This window comes from Schistocerca serialis, chromosome 10 (genome assembly GCF_023864345.2).
Source record: "Schistocerca serialis cubense isolate TAMUIC-IGC-003099 chromosome 10, iqSchSeri2.2, whole genome shotgun sequence".
Taxonomy (NCBI): domain Eukaryota; kingdom Metazoa; phylum Arthropoda; class Insecta; order Orthoptera; family Acrididae; genus Schistocerca; species Schistocerca serialis.
The window spans coordinates 137,597,277-137,621,415 of record NC_064647.1 but is presented as its reverse complement, the minus strand read 5'-3'; the positions used below and the strand labels follow the sequence as shown (position 1 = coordinate 137,621,415).

At 46.1% G+C, this 24,139-nt stretch overlaps 1 protein-coding gene and 1 pseudogene across 1 annotated transcript in view; both read left to right on the top strand.

Annotated features, from left to right (window-relative positions):
- Nucleotides 1-24,139, top strand: part of LOC126424615 (atherin-like) — a 134,358-nt gene that overhangs the window by 76,586 nt on the left and 33,633 nt on the right. The window lies entirely within an intron of this gene.
- On the top strand, nt 14,808-14,926 carry LOC126425585 (5S ribosomal RNA; annotated as a pseudogene).

Below are 24,139 nucleotides of genomic sequence, written 5' to 3'. Positions count from 1 at the left end.
TGTTATTCTGAAGAACCTAGGTAAATTCTAGGCAAACGGTGCAATCGAGGCTGTTAATTATTAAAATTAAAACCTATGATGAACTCATGAAGCTGTCTGCACGGGTGCTTTTCGATCTCCAAAACCGTCAGGATGCGTCAGCATGAAATTTGTTGCAAAATTCTACACCAGAGATCGGCGTATAGGGGGTTATTTACTCGAATCTCTCGGATACACTTCTTGAAAATGGGAAGGACGAGAGATCTTTTTTTAATTTTTTTTTTGTATCGTTTGGCACCCTTTCTTACTTCAGCGACCTACGATAAACTACAGCCAGAAGTGGACCAAGTTCCTTCGTAATATTATTGCCTTTCTAACATAGCTCGCCCGTCCTTGTTGGTGCGTGATTAGCATAACGCAACGGGTCTTTTTTTCTCCGTGCCATTTCTGGCCATGTATCTTAATCCGCTGTCTCCTTCAGCATCTGACCGAGAAGTGATGGTCGCATTGCATGTCCCTACGTCCGTGGCGCGGTCATATTTTTAACTCCTTTTATGACAGTCTCGTATATTTCGCTTCCCCATTGTGTTCCCTGTAGATGCTTTTACGATACCGCGCAGCCCTGCCGACATTTCCATCTCTCTTTATCGCTTACTCCGTATTCTGTTTGCCAGTGGCGTGCTGGGTCTTGTCCAGAGCGGTGCAAAACTTCGTCGCGTTTCTTCGTTGTGTACTCATTGTTTCAGGTTTATGATTTATCAAAAAAAAGAACTCAGCACAATTATCAGCTCTCATATTGCGCCATTTATTTTAGTTTGCTTTGGCGAATACAAGTCTCCCTTTCGTCAGGATCCTTGTGATGTTCAGCCTGTTCTGTTCATATGTTACAAAATTTTGTATGCCTTTTGAAAGGTCTTACGAGTTAAGAATGGGCGGATCAGTTGTAATGAGCCAGAATACAGATCCAAAGGTGAAGGAGTCGATCGCTTGTCACTCAGGGATATATACACTGATCAGCCAGACCATTATGAGCACCTATCTAATAGCCCGTATGTCCACCTTTGGCACGAATAACAACGGCGACGCATCGTGGATGGAAGCAATGAAGCCTTGGTAGGTCGCTGGAGGAAGTTAGAACCAGCTCTGCACACAAGTAACGTAAATCCCATAAATTCCGGGGGGGGGGGGGGGGCGGCAGCGGCACGAGCTCAGACGCCACGTTCGATCACATCCCAGATGTGTTGGATCGGGATCAGATCTGGCTGATTGGAGATGGGTGGGGGGGGGGGGAGGCAGCACATCAATTGGCACTCGCCACTGTGTTCCTCGAACCACTCCTCGTCTTGTGACATGGTGCATTATCCTGCTGAAAAATGCCATTGCCTTCGGGAAACATGATGGTTATGAAGGGGTGTACGTGGTCTGCAGCCAGTGTACGAAGTCCTTGGCCGTCTCGGTACCTTGCACGAGCTCAATTGAACCCATGGATGCCCACGTGAATGTTGGCTAGAGCATAATGGTGCTACTGCCAGCTTGTTTTCCGTCCCGCAGTACAGGTATCAAGGAGCTGTTTCCGTGGAAGGAGACGGCTTGACGCCCTCCCATCGGTATGATGAAGGTATGTGTATTCTTGAGACAATACAACGCTCTGCCACTGTGCCTCCGTTCAGTGTCGATGGCCACGTGCCCTCTCCAGTCCTAATGTTAAAACTGTCACGTGCTTGTGTTGTCGGCTGTGGATAGAGTATCGTTAGGAGTATTCGCGGAATTTGTGTTCAGACACATTTGTACTCTGCCCATCATTAAAGTGTGACGTTAATCCTGTTTGACCAGTCGCCTAGCCTACGACGAGGGGTGGTCGCCATGTCTCGACGTGGTTTCATCCGGCTTTCGCCACGCGTCGAAGACACTCACCACGGCAGTCCTCCAACACCAAACAAGTCGTGCAGTTGCGGAAACTGTCGTGCCGAGCCTCCGGGCCACCTCAATCCACACTCGGTGAAACCAGACAGATCGCGCGCCTTGCCCATTCCACACACGGAGAGCATTCTCACCCATACTGCACGCACCACCAACAGTCATTCCTCGCCAGGTGACGCTGCTATCGCCTGGACTGGTTCGTATCGACAGTAGGTCTTTGGTGATAATGTTCTGGCTGATCAGAGTATTCGTCGTTCACCACTTCGTACACCTCTGGCAATATTTGTTGATTTTGAAAAAAATTGTGAGTTGTACCGTGGTTCGGAATCCACGTCAAAATATAGGTTTAACTGGGTGAGTGAGTCAGTTCAGAGGTCGGAGGAACGCAACGGCACACTCTCTCCAAAAGGATCGTACCTAGTGTGGCTCTGTGGTGTCAACTGCCCCTCGGATTGACGACAGCTTTATCTTCTAAATGTGACATAATCCGGGAAGTTCAGAATTTGTTTCTTTAATTCCATTCAACGTTCACAAAAAATTGTAGTCGAACTGTAATTTCGATCAGTAACGCGTATCTTCAGATCCATCAGGTAAAGAGAAACAAAGCACAATTGGTCAGCAATATATATTTTGTAAGCAATAAATTAATAAACAGTGAATTTGATTTATATGAATAAATCGTCATCGGCTGATACTCGTATCAGAGTTTTCATTTCTCTCTCTGAATAAATTGCCTATTCAATAAAAAAAACACACACTCCCCTGCCTAAACAGCTTCAAACGTCTAATTACCTTAGAAATGAGTTAACGTGTTACATATGTTCTGTTAAGCATGTAACTGGCAAAAAGTTTAGAGAAGGTTTGAAATTGTGTGTTAAGCTTGTTGAAAAATCGCGAAATGCCATCATTATGAAACTCTGGATGATTACAGTCTGGGTAATTTGTGCTCTACTGTGAGAAAAAATTAGTTTTTTACTCAACTCCGTGTATGACGCGATATCTCCTACACTGTGTCTCGTACAGTGATGTACTTTTGAAAGTACATCCAGTGGAGTCACTGATAAACTTAGGTACTGTGTACAAAATGTGTTGCGAGTACAGTCGGTAGAAAATGAGAAATAAATGAAAACCTCTTGAGTCTAATTCGTTATCGGAATTAACCAGACAAGTCGCTCCACCAGCTAATTACGGCCTTGCATCATCATCCACCGAATCAAGAAAGAGCTATCAATCCGTCGATACTTCCGGTTTCCGAGTATGCTGAGGTTTCTCGTGTTGAGTCAAATTAAACCCTTGCCCTACAGACAATTCCTTTAAGTTGCTGCTTAGCAACCATACTTCGCCCGGAACCCAAAAGCTTTGGTTTCCCGGAGACTGCTCGTCGAGTCATCGTAGGCACTGCTGCGGGTCAGTGGCCGGCATCGTTTATGGTCTGAACTAGGGCGGTATCTCATAGCCTTCGAACCTCTAACTTTCGTTCTTCATTAATGAAAACGTACTTGGCAACTGCTTTCGCTTCTCTTCGTCTTGCGACGGCCCAACTTCTAACATCGCAATACGAACGCCCCTGCCTGTTGCATAAACAGAAAAAAAGCAGTAATAAACTTTTGTCCTTTGATCATTTTGTAGGATTTATCAGCAATAAAAGTTTCGTAAAAGCTTGAATTGTGTGTTAAGTTTATTGGAACCCACTAAGAACTCTCATTCTCAAATACTGGGTGAATGAAGTTAGGGTTGCGCGCCGCCAGTTAACGGTGCCTCAAGACAAAGACAGCTTGTAACTGTAATACCTGTCTCTGCGAAATATTTAACATAAGATTACCCCTCTTAACGGGTAGAAAACGACAACGTATTAAATTCGTACAACAATCACGTAAAATATTGAAAATAAATTTTTTAGCCCTGGATAGGGAACTTCGAAATGATATCGGGTTCCCGGATAGTCGCTTAATAATATAGGTACATCATCCCTCCAAAAAATTCCGAGGCAGCACAGCAAACTACCACGATACGCACGTGTGGCCAGCTGCAAATCTTCGAGCAATCATGGAGGGGACGTCATGTTCGGTTCAGTATCTATGTATTTCGATGGCAAAGTGGAGCGGCCATACACTTTACTAAACAGATTGCTAGGTGCTGTGCGTACAGAATTATCAGTGTTACTGAAGAACGTTGCCCTTGTAGAAAGACAGCGACTGTGGTTTGTGACTACGCGGCGCCAGCCCTTTGTCTGCAGGTCATGCGGCACTATTATAGCTTACCGTAACGTTTCGTGGCCGATGGATTAGCCCAACAGATCCGGTGCCATGGTCACTCCGTTCACGGGACATGATTCCGTTGGATTTCCGGCTAAGGGAACATCTAAAGACTTTGTCGTATGCTCAAGTCCTTGCCAGTTTGCGGGTTTTAGTAGCCTGTGACACAATCCTAATAGAGCCAGGAATATTTGGAACAGTGAGTGATTCACTGCGAAGGAGGACTGAAGGGTGTGTCCGGATACGTGGTAACCACATGCAGCACTTCCCACAGTGTCTGCTTCTACGTAAGAAAAATGGTTCAAATGGCTCTAAGCACTATGGGACTTAACAGCTAATGTCACCAGTCCCCTAGAACTTAGAACTACTTAAACCTGACTAACCTAATGACATCACACACATCCATGCCCGAGGCAGGATTCGAACCTGCGACCGTAGCAGCAGCGCCGTTCCGGACTGAAGCGCCTAGAACCGCTCGGCCACAACTGGCCGGCCTCTACGTAACAGATGGGTACGAGAGGATAGAGTGGTCCATATCTCAAGAGGTACTCGGTTCCAGACATGTCATTATAACTTTTCTCCTAGTTTCGTCCAACACTAAACCCTGTAAGAATATGTGTCACGTTTCTAGTCACCTTGTTTACAGAAATCAGGCCAAAGTGGCATAGTCATAAGACGTACACAAAGTTGCTTGACATCGTCGAACAGGTGCAGCATCACAGTCCGTCCCAGGAACTGCGAACGGCGATGCTAAAGATAAAAGGAAATAAGTTGTGTGCTGCACGGTAAAACACCACTGCATCGCTGTCTCGATCGACCGATATACGCACGTGTGCAAACCTTGCAAACGAAAATAACACTGCCAAATAACGTAGCTCTATGAATCCTGGCGCATATATGCGAAGAATCGCTATAGTGTAGTACAGAAGGTTAGTGACAGAATTAGGCCATGAGTCGAACAGAAATGACAGCTCTATTACAAGAAAGTAATTATATTGAGGTCACCGCTATTCACGATGGCCAGTTACACATTACAAAAGGCAAGGCTTGGTTCTTAATGGGGTCTGTGATCACCGCGGATGCCGAAGCATGCTCTGTGCAACGTGCTCCCACAGTGGCCACGAGGTTGGTAGACAGCTCTTGTGGCAGGGCGTTCCATTCCACCACCAGCGCGGTTCACAAACGCTGGATGTTCGTTGGTGCATGTGCACGTGTTCCAGTACGTCTCCCCAACGTATCCTGCACGTGCTCGATGTGATTTATTTATTTATTTAACCTGATGAGATTAGTGCCATAAAGCCCTCTTACATAGGACCAGTTTTCCACACATGCAGCATTTCACACAGCAGAGTTACATCATGACAATAGTTTAAATAAGAAAATTAGATTACTCTAGTGAGAGTATGAATAAAGACTAATGACTAAGACCTAAGAAAGTAAATGTTATACATACAAATTATGATAAAAGGAATAACAATAACAGTAAAAAAATCAAATAATAATGATAAACATCAGAAAAATTGGCAATAGTAATGAAGATTTATGCAGATGTACGTTAATATCTTGGTGTGTAAAGTAGACGTTTACTAGTATAGCGAGTTTTGGGGAAGGGAGATTTAAGGAGGGGGAAAGAGGGAACTAATGAGTTGAAGTGCATTCATGTTCAGAGGAAGGCATTACTGTTGCTTAAGTAGATACGTCATTAACTGTTTTTTGAAGCCGGACATGTTTTTAAGTTCTCTAACATAGGGAGGTTATTCCAGAGTCGGGTTCCCGCTACTGTAAAGGACTTGGAGAAGGTGACTGCGCGATGCAGTGGAACGGAGAGGATTTTATTATGATGGGAACGTGTGTTTCTGTCATGTTGTTCCGACATAAGCGTTAAGGAGGAGGGGAGATACGAGGGACAGTGTACATTTATAAGGCAGTAGATGAGACAGAGTGTATGGAAATCTCCGCGTTTGTCTGCACGCAGCCAGGACAATTTTGCATATGCTGGTGAAATGAAATGTGATCAAAAAATCGAACGTCGCAGATGTATCGGACGCAGGCATTCATAACCAGTTCCAGACGTCGCGAATTTCCCTGAGAGAGGCCTTGTAGGAAAATATCGCTGTAGTCAATGATTGGGAGTATAAGCGTTTGTACTAATTTCTTTTTCAGATCGAAAGGGAGTAGTTTTTTATATTTTTGTAGGACATGAAGGAATGCTGATGCTTTTTTGCACACGTTGCAGTTACGTGCTCTGTCCAATTTAGATTTTCATCTATTATTAACTCCCAAACTCTTTGCTGCGGGAGAGAAGTTCATATTTGTTCCATTTAGGATAAGAGATGGTACGGATTCCCGATGTTTTGGGCTGATGAGCTTAGAGTGACCAACAAGTACCGCTTGGGTTTTAGATGGGTTTAGTTTTAGTCCTATGTCCTGTGCCCATTTTGATAGTGCATCGAGGTCAGTATTGAAATTTTCAATAGCTTTCTTAAGATTACTTGGTTTCGCAGATGCAACTGAAGGTCATCAGCATACATATGATATTTGCAATAGGTCAGAATCGATGACACATCATTGACATACAGAGAGAAGAGTATAGGACTCAATACTGAACCTTGGGGAACACCTGACACTACCTGCCGCCATTGTGATTTTATATTCCCGGACAGGACGCGTTGCTGACGAGACGTCATGTATGAGCGAAACCATTGCACTGCACTTGGTGAGAAATTTAGACCGCTAAGTTTGGCTATTAAGAAGTCGACAGTATCAAGATTTTAAGACGTGGGAACGGCCAGACCAGTCCATTCGCCAGATATCCTCACCTTCCAAGAGCTCCTCGATTTGGCCAGTTCGATGTGGTCGCTCGTTGTCGTCCAATCAAACGTTGCAAGGCATCCCAGATAAGCTCAGCAATGTTCATGTCTGAGGAGTTGGGTGAGCAACGTCCATGGAGCCACTCTGTAGCAATTTTGGACGTGTGCGATGTCGCATTGTCCTGCTGGAATCGTCCAAGTCCGCCGGAATGCACAGTGGACGTGAATGAATGCAGGTGATCAGATAGGCTCCTGTCAGAGTCGTATCTAGACGTATGAAGGGTCTCGTATCACTCCAACTGCACACGCCCCACACCATTACAAAGCCCCCACTAGCTTGAACAATTCCCTGGTTACATGCAGGGTCCATGGATTCATGACGTTTAACTCCATACCCAAACACTCCCATACGCTCGATACAATTCGAAACGAGAAGCGTCCGACCAGGCGACATTTTTCCAGTATCAACAGTCCAATGTCGATGTTGACGGGCCCAGGTTTGGCATAAAGGTTTGTGTCCTGCAGTTGTCAAGGGTACGCGAGTGGCCCTTCGGTTCCGAAAGCCCTTTGGAATGATGGTTCATTGAATGGTTCTCACGATGATACTATTAATGGCCCAGCACTGAAATCTGCATCAATTTGCGAAAGTGTTGCACTTCTGTCACGTTGAACGATTCACTTCAGACGTCGTTGGTCCCTTTCTTCCATGATCTTTTTCCGGCCGCAGCGATGTCGGAGATTTGACGTTTTACGGGATTGCTGATATTGAAGGTACTCTCGTGAAATGGTCGTACGGGAAAGTCCCCACTTCATCGTCACCGCGGAGATGCTGTGCCCCACCGCTCTTGCGCCGACTACAACACCACGTGCAAACTCACTTACATCTTGATAACCTGCTGTCGTAGCAGGAGTAATAGATCTAACAACTGCGCCAGACACTTGCTGTCTTATATAGTCGTTGTCGACAGCAGCGCCGTATTTTCCCTTTTTACACATCTCTGTATTTCAATACGCATGAAAATACCAGTTTCTTTGGCGCTTCAGTGTTTGTGTACATAATATGTAAAGGGGAAAGATTATTACCACAAATTTCTAAAAGTTCTTGGCCGATTTACTTTACATTTCTACACGATTCCCTGATGAACATTTCGGTTGACATAGACTACATATTTTTTAATATATACGATGTATAAATTATGCATTACAGATACATTCCTCCAATTTGTGATTTAAAAAGGAATCAAAGGATAATCTACGATTGTCCTCGATGGTGAGTGTTCATCGGAGGTGAGGGTATCATCTGGAGTGCCCCAGGGACGTGTGGTAGATCCGCTGTTGTTTTCTATCTACATAAATGATCTTCTGGATAGGGTGGATAGCAATGTGCGGCTGTTTGCTGATGATGCTGTGGTGTACGGGAAGGTGTCATCGTTGAGTGACTGTAGGAGGATAAAAGATGACTTGCACAGGATTTGTGATTGGTGTAAAGAATGGCAACTAACTCTAAATATAGATACATGTAAATTAATGCAGATGAATAGGAAAAAGAATCCCGTAATGTTTGAATACTCCATTAGTAGTGTAGCGCTTGACACAGTCACGTCGATTAAATATTTGGGCGTAACATTGCAGAGCTATATGAAGTGGGACAAGCACGTAATGGCAGTTTTGGGGAAGGCAGATGGTCGTCTTCGGTTCATTGGTAGAATTTTGGAAAGATGTGGATCATCTGTAAAGGAGACCGCTTATAAAACACTAATACGACCTATTCTTGAGCACTGCTCGAGCGTTTGGGATCCCTATCAGGCCGGATTGAGGGAGGACATAGAAGCAATTCAGAGGCAGGCTGCTAGATTTGTTGCTGGTAGGTTTGATCATCACGCGAGTGTTATGGAAATTCTTCAGCAACTCGGGTGGGAGTCTCTAGAGGAAAGGAGGCGTTATTTTCGTGAATCGCTAGTGAGGAAATTTAGAGAACCAGCATTTGAGGTTGACTGCAGTACAATTTTACTGCCGCCAACTTATGTTTCGCGGAAAGACCACAAAGATAAGATAAGAGAGATTAGGGCCCGTACAGAGGCATATAGGCAGTCATTTTCCCCTCGTTTTTTTGGGAGTGGAACAGGGAGAGAAGATGCTAGTTGTGGTACGAGGTACCCCCCGCCACGCACCGTATGGTGGATTGCGGAGTATGTATGTAGATGTAGGTGTAATTGTTATTATTAAACTTTTGGTTTTCTATTGTTATGTGTTTGCAAAAGTCAGAACCGGAAGTGTAGAATGTGATTTTTATGAATGCCACACGTGAAGACGGAGTCATTCGTTGCATTCCGTTGACAGCCAGAGACTCAGATGCGCCCTTCCATTTAAATCGATTGCAGTTTTCCACGCGGCTTGCATTCGTTATGTGAACTCACTTTGTGTGGCAGATAATAAACATCGCGTCCAGCGCCGGGCACTGCAGCTAGTCTTATATAAACGTTGTTTTGAAATGACCACCGCGTCGCGCTCTTTAATTTGAGACGTCGTGCATGTCTGTAAGTTCGTTAGTGTCCACAGAAGGTGCATTTATTAAAAACACAATAGCGCTGCCGCCATCTTCCTCGGTGGAAACGCCGGAAGTGCAGGACACCGGACTTCCGGTGCGAGCCGGTTTGAGGGAGAGTTGAACTCTACTGTGGGGACCCATTTCCGCAGTGTCTGGGGGTCTCGCTGCGATAAACGGCTTTCCACAGCTAGCGTACACTCACAGTAGGAACTTGTTTCCTGTCCAGCAGTCTAGTACAGCGTGCAGTAATGTGCGACGCGTGTTACTAGGACTACTTAGATTGAAGATATGTTTAATGGTCAAATAACTTCGATCAGTTGCTTTATTTTGGTGATTTATTTCGTCTTTATCAGTTACAGGTTGCTTTGCCCATCACGAGACGATATCTAGGTAGTTTGCAATGTGACAGATTTGGTTGTAGGTTTTGTCAAAACGAAAAACTACCTTGAGTGTCAGGGGCTCCGCATAATTGTGAACACATTTCTTCTCCGCGCATCTGTCACAAACTTGTCTGACAGACCGACGTCCGCTGGTGGTCTCGCTCAGAGATTCACAGACCTCGGACCACGCCCACGTCAAGACGCGATCGTTCTGCGTGTAGTGTTACAAATCTCGCCTCTTAGTGTCAGAAGGCTTCAGTAAGTGCGTGACCAATATTTTTGGTTTCGTTGGTGTGTAGGGTATGTCCACACGCCACCCGCGTTACCCTGTTATTGTACTGTTAACTTCTTATAGCTTAACTAAACTACAGGCAGGACTGTGGCTAGCGATATGAGTAAAATTCGTTAACACAAGCTCGGCACAGTTCAATAATTAACAACCCTTACTAAGTGTTGTTAATGCAGTGACTGATTCGCGAGCTCGATCAATAATGAATTAAGTGTGGTTCTTCCCGCTATTGTTAAAAGTTCGATAAATCCGTTGTAGATAACTTCTCAAGACGTCATAGACCTAGACTTATGGCCCGAAAAAAAAAAAAACACTTTCTCTCTCCAAAGCGCCGCTTTCCGCGTCTTCAAAGCAAATTTTGAACTGAGTTTTCTGTGTTGTTAGTCGGAATTTAACATTACCGACTGCTTCGAATATATGAAATGGCCAAATTCTAGACAGTTATTAGTAAATGTGACTACATAGACACAGTTTTGCAGATACTCAAAGTTAGGAAAAATATTTTTAAAAAAAGAAAGCAGTGAAATGTTTTATAAAATATTTTCCCTGTATTCCTTTACCAGTCGTGCACATGAAAATACACACATCCAAAAAAGTTTTGCATCACCTCGGTTCCGAGAGTTCAGGAACCTGTACAGAAAATTGGAATAGAGATCAACATAAACATCATTTCCGCTCTTTTTATTGCTCATGAAAACCACGCATTGCATGTTGTACCACCATACAGCGAGACCTTCATAGGTGGTGGTTCAGATAGCTGTACACTCCGGTACCTCTAATACCCAGTAGCACGTCCTCTTGGATTGATGCATACCTGTATTCATCGTGGCATACTATCCACAAGTTGATCACAGCACTTTTCGTCCAGATTGTTCCACTCCTCAACGGCGATTCGGCGTAGATGCCTCAGAGTGGTTTTTGGGTCGCGGAGTCTGTAAACAGCCCTGTTCAACCTATCCCAGGCATGTTCGATAGGGTTCATGTCTGGAGAACATGCTGGTCACTCTAGTCGAGCGATGTCGTTATCCTGAAGGAAGTCACTCACAAGATATGCACAATCGGGGCGCGAATTGTCGTCCATGCACACGAATGCCTCGGCAATATGCTGCCGATATGGTTGCACTATCGGTCGGAGAATGGCAGTCATGTATCGTATAGCCGTTACGGCGCCTTCCACGACCACCAGCGGCGTACGTCGGCCTCACATAATGCCACCCCAAAACAGCAGGGAACCTCCACCTTGCTGCTCTCGCTGGACAGTGTGCCTAAGGCGTTCAGCCTGACCGGGCTGTCACCAAACACGTCCCGACGATTGTCTGGTTGAAGGCTTATGCGACACTAATCGGTGAAGAGAACATGATGCCAAATTCTGAGTAGTCCATTCCGCATGTTGATGGGCCCATCTGTATAGCGCTGCATGGTGTCGTGGTTGCAAAGATGGACCTAGCCATGGACTTCGGGAGTGAAGTTGCGCACCATGCAGCCTATTGCGCACAGTTTGAGTCGTAACACGATGTCCTGTGGCTGCACGAAAAGCGTTATTCAACATAGTGGCGTTGCTGTCAGGGTTCCTCCGAGCCATAATCCGTAGGTAGCGGTCATCCACTGCAGTAGTAGCCCTTGGACGGCCTGAGCGAGGCATGTCATCGACAGTTTCTGTCTCTCTGTATCTCCTCCACGTCCGAACAACATCGCTTTGGTTTACTCCGAGACGCCTGGACACTTCGCTTGTTGAGAACCCTTCCTGGCACAAAGTAACAATGCGAACACGGTCGAACCGCGGTATTGATCGTCTAGGCGTGGTAGCACTGCAGACAACACGAGCCGTGTACCTCCTTTCTGGTGGAATGACTGGAACTGTCAGAACCCCTCCGTCTAATTCCGTCTCATAGGCGCTGCTCATGCATGGTTGTTTACATCTTTGACCAGGTTTCGTGACATCTCTGAACAATCAAAGGGACTGCGTGTGTGATACAGTATTCATAGTCAACGTTCTGCGTTCTGGGAACCGTGGTTATGCGAAACTTTTTTTGATGTGTATTTATTAATGGTCATTTATAAAAGTTCGGAGAAAAGAATTATTAGCAACTGAGAGCCGTTCATCAGCGCACGCCTCGACTCACCGAACTCGCAAAGCCAACGAACTCTTTATATATTAAAGATCCTGGCACTCCATCCTTTAAGTCTTATTGTAGACTCTTGGTTCTTGTATATATTGTATAGTACCCGTCGTTCCCCATAGCTTATTCCTTTTTTCTCAGGATTTCGAACATTTTGCCCATTTTACATTGCAGAACGCGTTTTCTAGGCGGAAAAATCCTACGAACGTGTCTTTATTTTTCTTCAGTCTTGATTGCATTATCAACCGCAACGTCAGAACTGCCTTTCTTTACCTTTCCTAAAACCAAACAGATAGACATCTAACAGATCATCAGTTTTCTTTTACATTCTTGTCAACGACTTGGATGCAAGAGGTATCAAGCTGATAGTGCGTTAGTACTCGCGTTTTTATTTTTATTATTATTATTATTATTATTATTATTATTATTATTTTACCTGTTGTCATTTTCGGGATTGTATGGATGATATTTTTCCTGTGTCTGATGATATGTCGCCAGACTAATATATTGTACACACCACTGTAAATTGTCGTTATATTGCCATTTCGCCCAACCGTTCTAGAAATTCTGACTGAATGTTATGTATCCCTTCTACCTTGTTTGGCCTTAAGTTGTCGAAACCTCTTAAATTTTAATTCTAATGCTGGATCCCATATCTCTTTCTTATCCACCCCAGTTTGTTCCTCTGTCAGATCATCAAGTTAGTTCTCCGTTTCATAGGGACCTTCATTGTATTCTTTCCACCTATCCGCTCTTTTACCTGCGTTTCGTAGTGGAATTCCCGTTGCACGCCTGCAGAAGACCTGGGCTCGAATCACGGACTTGGTACAAATTTTCATTCGTCACTTCAGTCTGCGCATATACACACCTTTGGTTTTAATTTCACCAAAGGTTGTGTGAACTTTTCTATATTCAGAGCCAGCCCTTCCGACGTGCATTTCGTTTTTGATTACTTCACGCTTTTAATGCACCATTATGCCTTGACTGCCCTGCGTTTGCTATTTATTACATTCCTTAGTGATATAGATTGGTGTTCTCCTGTCTTTCCTTGAACATTCCTGAACTGTTTCACCTGTTACCCAAGGATTTTCTGCAGCTTCCTACCTTGTTATGTTTCTATGGAACACCTGTGGTTGTTGATTTTAGAGATGCCTCCTACTCTCAACTCAACTTGCTATTGTGATACGCCTTATCGCTGTATCCACATCCTTAGCGAACTTCAAATGCGTCTGATGATTCCCCAGTACATCAGTATCCCACTTCCTTCCTCACTGATTCTTGCACACAATTCTATTAAATTTCAGTTTACGCTCCATAATTACTAGACTGTGTTCTGACAATGAGTCTGTATTTGCTTGTGCATACGCCTTATAATTCGATGTCTGATTTCGGAATCTGTTGATTAATTGTGTCTGGGGATTGGTCTGCATCTTTAAAATTGCTGTTTCCTGTTGCCTGGGAAGGGTACCACCAACCTTGACATTCATCTTAATGTTGAGGGAAAATCTCCCTAACAATCCCACTACCGTCAAGGAAGGTTTAATTTAGCCTTTCGCCTCCCTCTTAAGGGCATTATCATCTTCCAGAATGCCCTCGAAGATTTATATGCTTGGAAATATTATGTCGATTCCTAGAATGATTCATTATGTCTATTGTCTGTCCTGTGGTGGTATGTGGGTACGGATATTTAAAACTAGGGAATTTCAGTCTGGCTGTTAAAGTAAGTTTCTTGTCAAGGTGTCTGTTGATAACCTGCACCCTCTATACCGACACAGCTTTAACTTCGTGTTTTACTTTCTGCCTTTCATTGCGATATAATTAATTCAGATGTCAATGGGTACGTAAAATACCATTGCGTGGTACTTACTTCACTTGCGATAACTGGAGCTCAAAAAAATCTTTCATTTACTCACCGAATTCTGTCTTCAATAACATGGTCAAATTATTGATAAATCCGAAGCACTTCTTTACTTTCACTTACGTTCAGTATAGCAACGGCGAATAGTTAGCTTGGAAGTAATTACTTTTATTTCATTCTCAAGTGCGTTAATGTTGATTTTAACTGTATGAATCCTAAAAGTTCGAAAAGACAATCGGACTACTGAACGATTGAAACTGATCGCAGGTTCGGTCGCATTTAATAAATGGAAGTTAATACTGCTGTAATTGGCAATTGGGATTAAACACTACACACAAACGAAAACATTCCGCATTTAACTATGTTACATTTTGTGGTTGTTCTGAATTTGATCTTCAAATAATTGGAAAGGAAATTGTGAAGGATAACATCAGGTTAAAATTAAATTCTCTCACTTTCATTGTTCCACATAAGAGTCTATAGAACACAGTTCGATAACACATCTGATCAGCGAATATAAATGAAAATGGAATGGTCGATTTAGCCATTGTATGTTCCTTTTGTAATGGAGTACACAGGATCTTTGTCCTCTTTCTTTTGCTTCAAAGTGGTCGTACTGCAATGTTTGACGGTCGCTTCTTTTTACACTCCAACGGCCCCTACCGCAGTGGTAACACCGGTTCCCGTCAGATCACCGATGTTAAGCGCTGTCGGGCTGGGCTAGCACTTGGATGGGTGACCACGCTGTCTGCCGAGCGCTGTTGGCAAGCGGGGTGCACTCAGCCCTTGTGAGACAAAGTGAGGAGCTGCTTGATTCAGAAGTAGCGGCTCCGGACTCGTAAAGTGGCATACGGCCGGGAGAGCGGTGTGCTGGTCACACGCCCCTCCATATCCGCATCCAGTGATGCGTGTTGGCTCAGGATGACACGGCGGCCGGTCGGTACCGTTAGGCCTTCATGGCCTATTGGGGAGGAGTTCTTTCTTTTTACGCAGACGTATTATTTAACATCGTTTTATTAGGGTTTAGTGACGACTTGAACAAAAAGAAAGGGGGGGGGGGGGCAGCGGAAATGTCTTCAAATATGGCTGTGGCGCCATAACGTCGTAGTCAGCTGTCGGTCTTAGACGTATTTTCCCTAGTGGCTCACCAGGTCGCTCATACAACTCTTCTACTGCCTCTTCGGCCACTTCTGGCCGCTGTGTGTAATATTCATTTTTCAGGGTTAAAAGTGTTTGCCGCATGTGCTAACGCTGTTAGCCAGGCAGTAGTTACGTACTCCAGTACAGGTGTCATAAAACTGCAGTACATGACACTGGCCAAAATGGCCACTGCCTTTACATAGCCTCGCTATGTCCTTGAAAGACAAAATTCACACGTATCACTGTACAAAGTACACAGCTAAACATGTTACATTACTGGCGCCTGAGCTCTGAGATCTTCGAGATGTTAAAAATGATCGTCTTTTAATCAGAAAATCAAACATGTTTGTCGTTGGTTCCGCGTCAACCTTAAAACGAATAAAAATTACAGTTTTAAACACTGCTGCCAACAGAAACCGTGAATAAACTTTCAATAACTGCCTGTGTACATAATATATTAAATAAGAATTACAACAGCTTTACCATCGTGATTTTACTTTTTTGCTGCGATCCTTGGTTTTTGTGGGATGTCTATCTTACTCAGTCTTATTGACGAAATTAGTGTTATTTACAATTGCCTCTTTTAAACCAAAGAGAATCAAAGCTCTACAGAAAATCGGTGATCTCTACTATCTAATAATGCCGCAACACCGATTGTCTTCCAATTTATTTGGTTCCAAAATTCAACTCTCAGATTCAAGATTCCGGCTCAAAACTAAAATTTTATTGCGTTAATAGACATTCTGAAGCTATCTGCTGCTAGTGCTGTACAAGTGCTGTCAGTTGACACTCTGTCTATAGACATTACTTGAGGCATTTAGAAGTTTTAAATTTTAAAGATAGTAGATACACTCCTGGAAATGGAAAAAAGAACACATTGACACCGGTGTGTCAGACCCACCATACTTGCTCCGGACACTGCGAGAGGGCTGTACAAGCAATGATCACACGCACGGCACAGCGGACACACCAGGAACCGCGGTGTTGGCCGTCGAATGGCGCTAGCTGCGCAGCATTTGTGCACCGCCGCCGTCAGTGTCAGCCAGTTTGCCGTGGCATACGGAGCTCCATCGCAGTCTTCAACACTGGTAGCATGCCGCGACAGCGTGGACGTGAACCGTATGTGCAGTTGACGGACTTTGAGCGAGGGCGTATAGTGGGCATGCAGGAGGCCGGGTGGACGTACCGCCGAATTGCTCAACACGTGGGGCGTGAGGTCTCCACAGTACATCGATGTTGTCGTCAGTGGTCGGCGGAAGGTGCACGTGCCCGTCGACCTGGGACCGGACCGCAGCGACGCACGGATGCACGCCAAGACCGTAGGATCCTACGCAGTGCCCTAGGGGACCGCACCGCCACTTCCCAGCAAATTAGGGACACTGTTGCTCCTGGGGTATCGGCGAGGACCATTCGCAACCGTCTCCATGAAGCTGGGCTACGGTCCCGCACACCGTTAGGCCGCCTTCCGCTCACGCCCCAACATCGTGCAGCCCGCCTCCAGTGGTGTCGCGACAGGCGTGAATGGAGGGACGAATGCAGACGTGTCGTCTTCAGCGATGAGAGTCGCTTCTGCCTTGGTGCCAATGATGGTCGTATGCGTGTTTGGCGCCGTGCAGGTGAGCGCCACAATCAGAACTGCATACGACCGAGGCACACAGGGCCAACACCCGGCATCATGGTGTGGGGAGTGATCTCCTACACTGGCCGTACACCACTGGTGATCGTCGAGGGGACACTGAATAGTGCACGGTACATCCAAACCGTCATCGAACCCATCGTTCTACCATTCGTAGACCGGCAAGGGAACTTGCTGTTCCAACAGGACAATGCACGTCCGCATGTATCCCGTGCCACCCAACGTGCTCTAGAAGGTGTAAGTCAACTACCCTGGCCAGCAAGATCTCCGGATCTGTCCCCCATTGAGCATGTTTGGGACTGGATGAAGCGTCGTCTCACGCGGTCTGCACGTCCAGCACGAACGCTGGTCCAACTGAGGCGCCAGGTGGAAATGGCATGGCAAGCCGTTCCACAGAACTATATCCAGCATCTCTACGATCGTCTCCATGGGAGAATAGCAGCCTGCATTGCTGCGAAAGGTGGATATACACTGTACTAGTGCCGACATTGTGCATGCTCTGTTGCCTGTGTCTATGTGCCTGTGGTTCCGTCAGTGTGATCATGTGATGTATCTGACCCCAGGAATGTGTCAATAAAGTTTCCCCTTCCTGGGACAATGAATTCACGGTGTTCTTATTTCAATTTCCAGGAGTGTAGATTCGTATCTTTCATTGTTAGCACCTAAAGTACTATTATTGTACAGGGTGGCCAGAAACAGTGTGAGAAGCTTGTGAGTGTGTTTCGGGGGGTGTTGCACTGAAAAATAATTGTCAAGGAAAAAATTCCATACGTTGCGCCCTTTTCGAGTTACTTAGCACTGAAGTTAGCCAATCAGCTCCTTGCGCGGGGAAATTCAAGCAGTTTCACGGGGTAAAATGCGGTAATGCACAGACATTTGAGGGTCCGTGAGTTACTACTAGTGCAAACCCTCATTAACAGTTAAAATGTCTTTTTTTCGGAGGTGATTTAAGGTGCTGTTGTTAGCTTTGAGGAAACCAGACGAAGATCAAGTTAGTCACCGCTGTCTCTGGCGGGCGCTTGAATTTGCCTGCGCAACGACTTGTCTGGCTAATTTCAATATTAAATAAATCGGAAGCGAAGCAAAGTATGCAATATTTTTCTTCACAACTATTTCTCAGCACAACCTACCGTGCAGCACTGTTACAATTTTTTCAGACTGTTTCTGGCCACTCTGTATTACAAAGCGACTACCATGGATCCTGTAAAACACACCAGTTGCGGATTGCCTATCTTATCGCTTCCAGAGCAACAAAACTTAACGTTTTCAATATTTCACGTAATCGCTAGTCGAATTTAAAAATTTAAAGTACCGTCATAATATACCCATTAAGAGGTATAATCTTACGTTAGACGTTTAACACAATAAGACAGGCATTACAATTAGATGACTGTGTGTTTGAATGGAGACAGCATAACTCGTGGCTCGCAAATTACCCAGACTATATCTATCCAGTATTTGTGAATGAGAGCACTCTGCGACTTCCAACAAACTCTACACATAATTTCAAACTTTTTTCACTGACAATACACAAAATAATGAAAGGAAAAAAAGTTTATCGCTTAGTAGATTTTCGCTGTTCATGCAGTGAAACTTCAGTACCACACATGACGTTTTAATTTATTATTTCTATTTATTATTTACTAACGTCTCCATTCGCATCATAGTTTGCAGACAGTATCCACACACACTACTGAATGTGCCTGCAAAATTGCGCCGTATGTTTTGCTTAGAATCCGGCGCGAATTACCCAGACCACATTTATCCAGTGTTTCATAATGAGAGCACTTAGGTTCTTAAAACGAACATTAATCATAATATCAAACTCTCTCTAAACGTTTTGTCTCTTTCATGCTTAATGTTAAATATTTAACGCATTAACTCACTTCTTCATCTTCATCTTCATCTTCCTCTTCATCTTCCGTTACGGCCTCTATAGGAGCACGGGCAGCCCCTTCGTGGACTGTATTTTCCTCTTCTTCTCCCACAACCTCTTCATTCTTTCTCTTCTTCTCTCCCGCTCTTCTTCAGAGATCTTCAGTGTCCGTTTCTCCTGTCGGCTCCACTGGTGACATTCTAATCTTTTCCTGTACTATTTTCTGTCATTGATCTCCGGCATATTGGTCGGTGTGTATTTGTTCCTCCAATTTTCCTTTCCTTCGACCTTGATCCCCAGTTCCAACCAGTCCTTCCGAAGTTCAACAACGCACTTGGTTCCTGTCTTTCCCCTTGTCCTCCCTGTTGTTTCCCACGCTCCCGTCGTCATTCTGTCCATACTCATTCTAAATACATATCCAGCAAACCTTGCCCTTTTGAGTCTGATTTCCCCGAATATTGTTCTCATTTTCTGGTACAATGCTTCCCTAGGTCTTGGCATCCACCTCTCTCCACCTGTTTTGGGACTTAGTATTTTTCTCAGTATTTTTCTCTCTTCTTCCTCTAGTTATTCTGCCCTATTTCTTCCTAGTATTATCGTCTCAGCTGCATATAATACTGCATTCCTCACTGTTGCCTTGTAGTGGCTTATCCTTGCCTCTGTGGATATATTTTTATTGTATACCTCTCTCGTCATGCAGAAGGCTGACGTCACCTTCTTTATCCTCTCTGTTATTCCCTCCTTGCTCCTGTTCCTTCCTGTTATAAATTCTCCCAGGTAATCAAATTTGTCCACCATTTACACAGTGCCCTCCGGTGTTTCCCAGACGTTTGAATCTGTTTGACAATTAGGATTCGATTTCTTTACAGAATCTGGTGTGCAACAGGATCTAACCCCCCAGGGGATCCACAACTCTTTTGTGGATACGTGTGTAGCGAGCACGGGACCCCGAGCTAATGTGGCCTTCCTTCCTTTCCGGGCTGCATACCTTCCCTTTCCGTATCCTTCCCCATCCCCCATCTTGGCCCCCCCCCCTCACCTCTGTCTCTTTCCTTCCCTTTCTCCCCCTCTGGGGAGTATGGTTTGTGCCTACGTCCGGAGACGGACGCTTGTAAATGTACCGCACTCTTCGCCTTCCTTGCTTGTATGTCTTCATCTTTCTTCGTCTTTCTCTATTCCTTACCTCTTCTCTTTACCTCTTCTCTTTACCCTTTTCTCCGCTGCGGCGTTTGAGACCTCTCTTCTTTCCTTTCCCTGTCTCTTTCTTCCTCCCTGTGCGTGTCTGAAGGCCGACCCACGCACTTCCATGCGTAGCCGGTGACGGGGTAACGCGTAATTCCCCGCCCCGGGTAGACAGGTAGGACACGTACGTACCCCCTGGTAAAGGCCAGGCCCAGGGAGGGGTGATTACCCGAGCTGATACCTTCCGAAAGTGCCGATTGGTCCCTCCGTCCGTTTGTCGGGAGGTGTGACCTGAGGTGTGAACAATCACCTAAGGCGGGTGTGCCCTCGGTGAGGGCCCCCACAAGGGAGGAGCGCGCCATCGGAGACGCCGGTAATCATGGGGGATTCTTCCGCAATGGTTTCCTCACCTTCCACTATGTCTGCTCACAAACGTAAGTTCACTGAGTCTCAGCCACAGACGGTTCTTCCATCGTTGCCACAGTTCCTTGTTGTTTCTCGGTCTGACGAAGGTCACGACTTTTCCACGGTCAACCCTTTCATTATTCAGAAAGGTGTCGACGCAATTGCGGGTCCTGTAAAGTCTTGTTCCAGATTACGGAATGGCACCCTGTTGTTAGAAACACACAGTGCCCTCCAGGCTCAAAAATTGCTGCGTACTTCTCTGCTCCACACCTTCCCTGTCCGGGTGGAACCGCACCGTACCTTAAATTCCTCGCGTGGAGTCGTTTATACGCGCTCCCTCGATGGATTGTCTGACGAAGAAATTCAGCACTATCTGTCTGACCAAGGCGTCACGGCTGTTCATCGGGTTATGAAAAGGGTTGACTCGAACATCATTCCAACCCGCACTGTCTTCTTGACATTTGACAAAGTTCAACTGCCATCAAAAATCAAAGCAGGCTATGAGATAATTTCCGTTCGCCCTTATGTCCCAAACCCTACGCGTTGCTATCGATGTCAGCGGTTCAACCACACCAGCCAGTCCTGTTCCAATCCGGCCAAATGTGTTACGTGTGGCAGGGATGCCCATGAGGGTGCTTGTCCACCTCCATCCCCTCGCTGCATCAACTGTATGGGTGACCACGCTGCTTCCTCTCGAGATTGCCCTGTTTTCAAGGACGAAAAGCTGATCCAGGAAATAAGAGTGAAGGAAAAGGTGTCGACCTTTGCTGCTCGAAAGTTACTCGCCAGTCGACAGCCCACCGTGCCTCAGAAAGGAAAATACAGCGCTGTCCTTGCTTCTCCTCGGCCAACAAAGGAGGCGGCCACGCAGACTTGCGACCTCACATTTAGTACCACGGTCGTCAGATCGGCCAGCGCAAAGATCGCCCGTTCAACCTCACCTCTTTCACCTGCCCACTCTATGGCTCACCCTTCGTCGGGTTCTGCTAAATCTAGAGCCCAAAAGTCAGACGCCAAGTCTTCAAAAAAAGAGCATTCTCGTGAAGAGTTTTTACGTACTGCAACTTCACAACCATCGGTTCCTCCTTCATCTAAACATACCTCCAAGAAGACTACGAAGAAACACAGTTCCTCTCCTTCTCCGCCAAGGCGTGTCCCATCTACAGCACCACCTGGCGGAAATCGCCCTCGGCCATCTTCTGTGTCGCCGAGGCGCACTGTTGGTGGCCGGTCAACTGGCCGATCGTTGGTGGCAGGAGCTGCTCCTGACCAACCTATGGATCAGGATCTTCTGCCTTCGACTGAATGCCATTCCATCCTGTCTGTCGCAAGCTCTGAGCAGTCGTTGAGTTGACAGCACCCTTGGTGACGTTCCTCCATTTCTGTTCACCCTATGTCCATTATCCACTGGAATATCCGCGGCATTCGCGCCAATCGGGAGGAATTGTCGATCCTCTTACGATCCTACTCGCTGGTCATCTTCTGTCTTCAGGAAACAAAGCTGCGTCCCCATGACCGCTTTGTTCTCCCTCATTTTCAGTCCGTCCGATATGACCTCCCCTCTGTTGAAGGCACTCCAGCCCATGGAGGACTCATGATTCTGCTCCATGATACTCTCCATTATCACCCAATCCCCTTAAACACTTCCTTCCAAGCTGTCGCCGTCCGTCTTTCCCTTTCTGGATACACGTTCTCTCTTTGTACGGTATACATTCCATCGTCTACACCAATGGCACGAGCTGATCTCCTTCATCTTCTTGATCAGCTTCCACCCCCCTATTTGCTGGTTGGGGACTTCAATGCCCACCACCCGCTTTGGGGATCTCCACATCCTTGTCCACGTGGCTCACTATTGCTAGACGTCTTCCACCAAGCGGATCTAGTCTGCCTCAACACTGGGGTCCCCACATTTTTGTCTGCCTCCACGGCAAATTTATCCCATTTGGACCTTGCGGTCGGTACTGTTCCGCTAGCTCGGCGCTTCGAATGGTTCGCCCTTGATGATACACACTCGAGTGACCACTTTCCATGTGTTCTTCGACTGCAGCCTCAACTGCCATATATACGCTCGCGACGCTGGAAGTTTGCGCAAGCCGATTGGACACTTTTTTCGTCTCTAGCGACATTCGATGACCGTCGCTTTCCCAGCGTCGACGATGAGGTCACACATTTTACCGACGTTATTCTCACAGCTGCGGAACGTTCAATACCACGCACCTCCGAATTGCCCCGGCGCCCTCAAGTTCCTTGGTGGAACGAGGCATGCCGTGACGCAATACGTGAGCGGCGACGTGCTCTTCGCATTTTCCGTCACCATCCAACTTTGTCCAACTGTATCCGATATAAGCAGCTCCGTGCGCGATGCCGTCGCGTCATCCGCGATAGCAAGAAGGCAAGCTGGAAATTCTTTACTAGCTCATTCAACAACTTCACTCCCTCCTCGGAAGTTTGGAGTCGGCTTCGACGGTTCTCAGGCGCGCCTAGTTTCTCCCCGGTCTCTGGGCTCACTGTCGCGCATGATACCTTAGTGGACCCCGTCGCAATTTCTAACTCATTGGGTCAGCACTTTGCTGAGATTTCGAGCTCTTCAAATTACCCGCCAGCGTTTCTCCCGAAGAAACGTGCAGCGGAAGTGCGACATCTTGCTTTCTCCTCTCAAAATCGCGAAAGCTACAATACTGTTTTCTCCATGCGCGAACTCCAACATGCACTCTCTTCTTCTCGCTCCTCCGCCCCAGGACCGGATGGTATCCATGTCCAAATGTTGCTGCATTTATCAACCCATAGCCTGCGTTACCTCCTTCGCCTTTATAATCGAATTTGGACCGACAGTACCTTTCCCAGGCGATGGCGGGAAGCTATTGTCGTTCCCGTTCCGAAACCTGGAAAGGACAAACATCTCCCCTCTAGCTATCGCCCCATTTCTCTCACGAGTAGTGTCTGTAAGGTTTTGGAGCGTATGGTGAATTACCGTTTAGCTTGGTGGCTGGAGTCCCGCAGTCTTTTAACACCAGCCCAATGCGGATTCCGAAAGCATCGTTCTGCTGTTGACCATCTCGTTGCTCTCTCCACTTATATCATGAACAATTTTCTCCGGAAACGCCAAACGGTAGCAATATTTTTTGATCTGGAGAGAGCGTACGATACCTGTTGGAGGACAGGCATCCTCCGCACACTGTTCTCTTGGGGCTTTCGAGGCCGGCTGCCCCTTTTTCTTCGCGAATTTATGGCAGAGCGCACATTTAGGGTGCGGGTGAACACTACTCTCTCCCGTACTTTCTCCCAAGAAAACGGGGTACCCCAGGGCTCCGTGCTGAGTGTTGTACTGTTTGCCATCGCCATTAATCCAATAATGGATTGTCTCCTTCCTGATGTCTCGGGCTCCCTCTTTGTGGACGATTTTGCGATCTACTACAGCTCTCAACGGACCAGCCTTCTTGAAAGACGTCTTCAAGGATGTCTCGATCGCCTCCACTCGTGGAGCATCGACACCGGCTTCCGTTTCTCACCCAGTAAGACCGTTTGTGTTAATTTTTGGCGACGTAAGGAGTTTCTTCCGCCCTCCTTACATCTAGGTCCTGTCAACCTTCCGTTTTCCGACGTCGCAAAATTCTTGGGTCTTATGTTTGACAGAAAACTGTGCTGGTCCTCCCACGTTTCCTATCTTTCGGCTCGCTGTCTGCGTTCCCTTAACACCCTCCGTGTCCTGAATGGTACCTCTTGGGGAGCGGACCGGGTGGT